This window comes from Triticum dicoccoides, chromosome 5B, assembly GCF_002162155.2.
Source record: "Triticum dicoccoides isolate Atlit2015 ecotype Zavitan chromosome 5B, WEW_v2.0, whole genome shotgun sequence".
NCBI lineage: Eukaryota > Viridiplantae > Streptophyta > Magnoliopsida > Poales > Poaceae > Triticum > Triticum dicoccoides.
Genome location: NC_041389.1, coordinates 532371277 through 532380498, shown reverse-complemented (window position 1 = coordinate 532380498; position 9222 = coordinate 532371277).

The following is a 9222-nucleotide window of genomic DNA, read 5'->3' as shown; positions in this document are numbered from 1 at the left end:
ATGGTTTATGGTGTAGAGGCGGTTCTCCCCAGTGACATTCGTCATGATTCGGCCAGTGTGGCGGCTTATGTTGAAGCTGATAATGAAAAAGCGCGTCAGGATGCTCTTGACCTTTTGGATGAGGAGCGTGACCTTTGCGGCGGCTCGTTCGGCGATCTACCAGCAAGATCTGCGTCGTTATCACAGTTGCCGGGTTAAAACACGAACCTTTCAAGAAGGAGATCTGGTGCACTGGCTCATCCAGGATCAAACTGACATCCACAAGTTATCCCCACCTTGGGAAGGGCCCTTTGTGGTTAGCAAAAATCTAAACAACGGGTCATACTACCTTATCGATGTTCGAGACCATGATACGTCCCCAATGTATCTATAATTTTTGATTGTTCCTTGTTGTTATATTATCATTCTTGGATGTTTTACAATCATTTTATAGTCATTTTATATCATTTTTTGGTACTAATCTATTGACACAGTGCCCAGTGCCAGTTGTTGTTTTCTGCATGTTTTTTACATCACACGAAATCAATATCAAACAGAGTCCAAACGCAGCGAAACTCCTGGAGGATTTTTTGGGCCAGAAGACATACAGTTGGACAAGAAAGCACATGGGGGTGGCTCGAGGGGAGTAGCACCCACCAGGACGCGCCAGGAGGCCCAGGCGCGCCCTGGCGGGTTGTGCCCACCTCGGGTGCCCCCTGAACCGCCTCTTTGCTCTATAAATAACACAATATTCCAGAAACCCTAGGGGAGTCGATGAAAATCAATTCCAGCCGCCGCGGAGTCCAGAACCACCAGATCCAATCTAGACACCGTCATGGAGGGGTTCACCACTTCCATTGGTGCCTCTCCAATGACGAGTGAGTAGTTCTTTGTAGACCTTTGGGTCCATAGTTAGTATCTAGATGGCTTCCTCTCTCTCTTGATTATCAATACAATGGTCTCTTGGAGATCCATATGATATAAGTCTTTTTGCGGTGTGTTTGTTGGGATCCGAGGAACTTTGAGTTTATGATCAGATCTATGTTTTTATCCATGAAAGTTATTTGAGTCTTCTTTGATCTCTTATATGCATGATTGCTTATAGCCTCGTATTTCTTCTACGATATTTGGGTTTTGTTTGGCCAACTTGATCTATTTATCTTGCAATGGGAAGAGGTGCTTTGTAGTGGGTTCTATCTTACGGTGCTTGATCCCAGTGATAGAAGGAGAACCGACACGTATGTATCGTCGCTACTAAGGATAACAAGATGAGATCTATATCTCCGCAATAGATAAACGGATCTCGTCTACATCATGCCATTGTTCTTATTGCATTACTCCGTTTTCCCATGAACTTAATACACTAGATGCATGCCGGATAGCGGTTATATGTGGAGTAATAGTAGTAGATGCAGGCAGGAGTCGGTCTACTAATCTTGGACATGACGCCTATATAATGATCATTGTCTGGATATCGTCAGGATTATTTGAAGTTCTATCGATTGCCCAACATTAATTGTTTTCCCATTGTTTGCTATTTTTCTCGAGAGAAGCCACTAGTGAAACCTACGGCCCCCGGGTCTCTTTTCATTATATTTGCCTTTGCGATCTATTTGCCCTTGCATTTACTTTCAGATCTATTGAACCAAAAAATACAAAAATACCTTGCTGCAATTTATTTGTTCCGTGATCTATGTATCCTATCTACCACTTTTACCTCACGTTATTTGCCTATCTTGAGGCGCTATACCCGGAAGGGATTGATAACCCCTTTAACACGTCGGGTTGCGAGTATTTGTTATTTGTGTGCAGGTGTTGTTTACGTGGTGTGAGGAGGTTCTCCTACTGGTTCGATAACCTTGGTCTCATCACTGAGGGAAATACCTACCGTCGCTATACTGCATCATCCCTTCCTCTTTGGGGAAGTACCGACGTAGTTCTAGCAGACATCAAAAGGAATTTCTGGCGCCGCCGCCGGGGAGGATCTTAAACATCAACCAGGTTCCTAATCACAAATCTCATCTCCTAGCAATTTACATAATTTTTCCATTTGCCTCTTGTTTTCCTCTCCCCCACTTCACCAAAATTTGCCGTTTTATACGCCCTCTTTTTCATTCGCTGTTTTCTCGTCAGATCTGTTTTTGAGTGCAATCTTGTTGCATAGTCATCATGACTCAAGAGAACACCAAGTTGTGTGATTTCTCAAATACCAACAACAATGATTTTATTAGCACTCCAATTGCTCCTCCCGACACTAGTGCGGAGTCTTGTGATATTAATACTGCTTTGCTGAATCTTGTCATGAAAGATCAATTTGCCGGTACTCCTAATGAGGCTGTCGCATCCCATCTTAACACATTTGTGGAATGATGCGATATACAAAATAAATAATATGTGGACAATGATGTTGTGAAGTTGAAATTATTTCCCGTTTCTTTGCGAGATCGTGCAAAAATTTGGTTCTCTTTTTTGCCTCGCAATAGTATCGATTCTTGGAACAAGTGCAAAGATGCTTTTATCACTAAGTATTTTCCGCCTGCAAAAATTATTTCCCTTAGAACCCAGATCATGAATTTCAAGCAACTTGAACATGAGCATGTTGCACAATATTGGGAAAGGATGAAATTGATGCTAAGGAATTGCCCAACTCATGGGTTATATCTTTGGATGATCATACAAAAATTTTATGTGGGATTGAATTTTGTTTCTCGTAATCTTTTAGATTCCGCCGCGGGGGGTACTTTTATGGAAATTACTTTGGGTGAACCTACTAAATTGCTAGACAATATTATGGCAAATTACTCACAATGGCATACCGAAAGAGCTCCTACTAAAAAAGTCAATCGGTAGAAGAAATAAATTCTTTGAGTGAAAAAGTTGATGCTCTTATGAACTTGGTTGCTAATAAAAGTGCTCCTATTGATTTTAATGATGTGCCTTTGTCTACTTTGATTGAGGAAAATAGTGATGCCATAGATGTGAATTTTGTCTCGCGAAACAATTTCAATAACAATGCTTATAGAGGTAATTTTAATCCTAGGCCTTTTTCTAGTAATTCCTCTAATAATTATGGTAATTCCTATGGTAATCCTACTTATATAATAATAATAGAAGCACGTCTGATCTTGAGAATAATATTAAAGAATTTATCAATACTAAAAAAGCTTTCAATACTTTGATAGAAGAAAAGTTGAATAAAATTGATGATTTGTCTAGAAGTGTTGATAGAATTTCTCATGATGTAGAAACTCACAAGATTAAAAAAATTGTGCCTAAACTTGAGAATAAATTAAAGCTCTTTATGTTTCTATGGATGAAAGTAAGAAAAGAACCGCTATGCTTAGAGCTAAAAGAGATTTTTTAGAAAGATCGTTTTCTAGTGATTACTATCATAAAAGTGATGAAGATCTTAAGATGGTTGGTGTTTCTTCTATTGATTCTTTGTTTAGTAAATTTAAGATTGATGAAAAAGGGACTGGAGAAGAGTCAACTTTTGTTAGAAGGCGTCCCTATGATTCAGAGGGTGAAAATCTTGTTGAAAAAATTGATAAAAGTGGGTTTGAAGATGTGAAGACTTTAACTAGTGATGTGCCCACTATTTTGGATTACAAAGACTTTAATTACGATAGTTGCTCTTTGATTGATTGTATTTCTTTGTTGCAATCCATGATAAATTCACCCCATGCTTATTAACAAAATAAAGCTTTTACTAAACATATTGTTGATGCCATGATGAAAGCTTTTGAAGAAAAGTTGGAATTAGAAGTCTCAATTCCTAGAAAATTGCATTATGAATGGGAACCTACTATCAAAGTCAAGATCAAAAATTATGAGTGTTTTGCTTTATGTGACTTTGGTGCTAGTGTTTCTACAATTTTGAAATCTTTATGTGATGTGCTTGGTCTTACCAATATAGAAGAATGCTCTTTAAATTTGCACTTAGTGGATTCTACTATTAAATAGCCTATGGGAAGAATTAATGATGTTCTTATTATTGCAAATAGTAATTATGTGCCCGTAGATTTTTATTGTTCTTGATATTGATTGCAATCCATCTTGTCCAATTATTCTTGGTAGACCGTTTTTGCGTACTATTGGTGCCGTGATTGATATGAAAGAAGGCAATATTAAATTTCAATTTCCACTAAGGAAGGGAATGGAACACTTCCCTAGAACAAGAATTAGTCCACCATATGAATAAATCATGAGGGCATCTTATGAATCTAGAAGCAAATATGACAACACTTAGATCCTACGCATTATGCCTAGCTAGGGGCGTAAAACGATAGCGCTTCTTGGGAGGCAACCCAATGAATAAAATTTATTTTTTGCTTTTTTCTTTATGTTCTTGTGTGTTAGCACAATTATTTTATTGTTATGATTATGTTTTTTGTGTTTTAATTAGTGTTTGTGCAAAGCAAGGCCTTTGGGAAGATTTGGGTGAAAGTTTATTTGATCTTGCTGAAAAACAGAAACTTTTGCGCTCACGAGATTATTTTTCATTTTTATTATAAGAGTTATTTTGAGTTGATTACTTTGAATAAGATTAATATACAAATTCCTCACATCCACCAATTTATTTCAGAATTTTTGGAGTTATAGAAGTATTCAAAATATTCAGATTACTACAGACTGTTCTGTTTTTGACAGATTCTGTTTTCTTTGCGTTGTGTGCTTGTTTTGATGATTCTATGATTTTCTTTGATGAGTTTTTGCCATAGAAAAGTTGGAATACAGTACATATAATGAAAAGTCAAAATAAGAATAGGTTTTCTACAGTACTTATAGTAGTGGTTTGGTTTCTTATACTAACGAATCTCACGAAGGTTTTGATTGAGTTTTGTGTGATTGAAGTTTTCAAGTTTTGGGTTATCTTACGATGGATGAAGGAATAAGGATAAGAAAAAGGCTAAGCTTGGGGATTCCCGAGGCACCCCAAGATAATATTCAAAGAAGTAGCAAGCAACTAAGCTTGGGGATGCCCCCGAGTGGCATCCCCGCTTTCTTCTAACAACCATCGGTGTTTTACTTGAAACTATATTTTTATTCGTCACATAATATGAGTTTTGCTTGGACGTCTTGTATGATATGAGTCTTTGCTTGTTTTGATTTGTGTTTTAAGTGTTGAATCCTTTCTGGACACACCTTTTGGAGAGAGCCAAGAATTATGCTATGCTTGCTCCAATGCTTCACTTAAACTTTTAGAGCCATGGATTTGCTCTAGTACTTCACTTATATCTTTTTGAGCATGGTGTGCTCTATTAATTTTGAAGAAATGCTCTCATGCTTCACTTAGATTTTTTTGGGATTTAGTAAATTTTTAAGAAATTCTCTCTTGCTCCACTTAGATTATTTTGAGAGAAAGAAAAAAATTATGCTCATGTTCTTCACTTATATTTGTTTGAGCTTATCAAAAGAAACATATGAAAATAGTCCCAAAGTGATAGATATCCAAGGAGGATATAATAAAAACTTCCATGAAGAACATTGGACAAAATAAACTTGATTCTTAGTAATGGTTTTGAGATATGACGATATGATATGTGAGTCATGTTGATGAGTAATTGTGCTTTAGTAAGAATATTGATGTTAAGGTTTGTGATTCCCTATGCAAGCATGAAAGTCAATAGTTTTGCAATGAAATTTATATCCTACTTGTGGTGCATTTATTCACTGTTACATATGCTTAATGCTTGGGTACGATATTTTTCACTTTTTGGTTGGTCGCTTCTCAATCGTTTTGCTAGCCTTCATTTTTCACTAAGTATGGTCACTACTTGTGCATCCAAAACCCTTTAAACCAGTTTTGCCATATGAGTCTACTATACCTACCTATATGCGGTATTTCCATGCCATTCTAAGCAAATCTGCATGTGCCATCTCTAATGTTCAAAATAAATTTCTCTTTTGTGTGCTCTACCGCTCGCGAAGCGGTAAAGGGTAGCCAATATTTTCCATGGTAGATGTGTTACTCTCACGGTGAGTGTTTATTCACTTGTCATTGCACGAGAGTACGGCAAAGGTACTAGGGATGCCCATTCCTGAAATGAATAATGAATTTACTTTATGTTGTCAAATAATAAATTCCTTGGAAAGTGTTGGTATGGAGGGCACCTGTGGATACGGTTAGCCATGGAAAGTGAAAGTAATGGTGGAAAAAGGAATAAACTTTATTTTCTATTTGGGAACCGCCTATGATGTATCTAGCATGGTAAGTGTTGGGATGCTCCAAGTCATTTTTGTTGGTGGGAAAAGTATGCCTCTCAAAAATAATTTTTATCTCTCAATTTAAGCTTTGAGCTCTGGCACCTTTACAAATCACTACTTCCCTCCGCGAAGGGCCTTTCTTTTACTTATGCAATTTTTATTTTTAACTTGAGTCTCCATCTTCTCTTATAAAGCACCAACTAAGGGGCACTATGATCATATTTGAGCATTGGGTGTAGCTAATATTCAAGTGTGTTTCATGAATGGATCAATGATTGAACATGATGGGCTAGGGATAACTTTCTTTAGTGTTGATATTTGAAAGACATGGTTCCTTGTTCGTATGCTTGAGTATTAAAGTCTTCATGTCAAAACTAGACTATTGCTTTGAATCATATAAAAGTCCATATGTCCATTCTATAAAGAAAAGAAATGTGATGAACATGTTAGGCAGCATTCCACATACAAAAATTTTATTTTTATCATTTACCTACTCGAGGACGAGCAGGAATTAAGCTCGGGAATGCTGATACGTCTCGAACATATCTATAACTTTTTATTGTTCCATGCTGTTATATTATCATTCTTGGATGTTTTACAATCATTTTATATCATTTTTTGGTAATAACCTATTAACATAGTGCCCAGTGCCAGTTGTTGTTTTCTGCATGTGTTTACATCGTAGGAAATCAATATCAAACGGAGTCCAAACGGAGCGAAACTCCTAGAGGATTTTTTTGGGCCAGAAGACATCTAGTGGGCCAAGAAAGCACTTGGGGGTGGCCCGAGGGGAGAAGCACCCACCAGGGCACGCCAGGAGGCCCAGGCGTGCCCTGGTGGGTTGTGCCGACCTCGGGTGCCCCCTGAACCGCCTCTTTGCTCTATAAATACCCCAATATTCCATAAACCCTAGGAGAGTCGACGAAAATCAATTCCAGCCACCGCAGATTCCAGAACCACTAGATCCAATTTAGACACCGTCATGGAGGGGTTCACCACTTCCACTGGTGCCTCTCCGATGATGCGTGAGTAGTTCTTTGTAGACCTTCGGGTCCGAAGTTAGTAGCTAGATGGCTTCCTCTCTCTCTTGATTATCAATACAATGGTCTCTTGGAGATCCATATGATGTAAGTCTTTTTGCGGTGTGTTTGTTGGGATCCGATGAACTTTGAGTTTATGATCAGATCTATGTTTTTATCCATGAAAGTTATTTGAGTCTTCTTTGATCTCCTATATGCATGATTGCTTATAGCCTCGTATTTCTTCTCCGATATTTGGTTTTTTTGGCCAACTTGATCTATTTACCTTGCAATGGGAAGAGGTGCTTTGTACTGGGTTCGATCTTACGGTGCTTGATCCCAGTGACAGAAGGGGAACCGGCACGTATGTATCGTTGCTACTAAGGATAACAAGATGAGATCTATATCTCCGCAATAGATAAATGGATCTCGTCTACATCACGTCATTGTTCTTATTGCATTACTTCGTTTTCCCATGAACTTAATACACTAGATGCATGCTGGATAGCGGTCGATGTGTGGAGTAATAGTAGTAGATGCAGGCAGGAGTCAGTCTACTACTCTTGGACGTGATGGCTATATAATGATCATTGCCTGGATATCGTCATGATTATTTGAAGTTCTATCAATTGCCCAACAGTAATTGTTTTCCCATCGTTTGCAATTTTTCTCGAGAGAAGCCACTAGTGAAACCTACGTCCCCCGGGTCTCTTTTCATTATATTTGCCTTTGCGATCTATTTGCCATTGCATTTATTTTCAGATCTATTAAACCAAAAAATACAAAAATACCTTGCTGCAATTTATTTGTTCCGCGATCTATTTATCCTATCTACCACTTTTATCTCACGTTATTTGCCTATCTTGAGGCGCCGAACCCAGAAGGGATTGACAACCCCTTTAACACGTCGGGTTACGAGTATTTGTTATTTGTGTGCAGGTGTTGTTTACGTTGTAGTGACCAGACCTCAAACAGTCTTATCTCTGTGCATCAGTGTCATCCCTGGATCGGTAATGCTGACACGCACAGTAGTTGAAGGATTTATAACAGAGTAGCAATCACACACTTATTACATCGAATGTCTCAAAAGGGAACTTATTACAATAAATATGGCTTAAGGCCATCTAACAACGATAACATCGAAAGGCTTGGAAGGTAAAGTGAGTCCATCAACTCCAACGGCATCACCGAGTATAAGACCACGACCTAAGGCACCTTACTCATCGTCTAAAAAGTCTGCAACATGAACGTTGCAGCCCGAAAATGGGTCATCACATGGAATATGCTGGCAATGTAACACATAGAGAACAATGAACAGAATAATGCTATCACTACATGCATATATGGCTAGTGGAAAGCTCTATGGTTACAGTTTTGCATAAAGCCAATTTTTCCCTACATCAAAGGAATAAATTTTATTTAACTATCATGGTGGTTGTTAAACATTGAGAAGGTTCACCCAACTCAATCCCAATTAAGCATCAACATTAAACCCAACAAAATTAAATTAGAGTAACATGATGAGATTCACATGATAATCTAAGTACTAGATACTCAAAACGTCCATAACCGGGGACACGGCTAACCATGATTAGTTTGTACACTCTACAGAGGTTTGCACACTTTTCCCCACAAGACTCGATCTCTTCCGTTGGTTTTCTCGCACTACATGGTGTTTGAGAAACGGATGACCGAGATATAGTCTTTCAGAAGCGTTAGCACCTTACGATGGGTAGACAGTTACACCTACTTCCCCCTACATCTGCTAGTCTACCACTATAAGAGTTCACACGACTTAATCAACTATGCTAGAGCCCATAGTAGCTTGCGGCTACACACGGAAGTTTCTAGCATGAATAAATCTCATGATCCCTTTGAGCCTGGGTGGCGGTCCATAGGAGAATCACACGGTACCCCGGGATTTCCAAAAATACAGGCAACACTGGGTTTCCCAGGTGCCTCAATCCACCTAGATGTGTATTAAAGTTGCCACCTTATGTAAACCATCAATTAACAA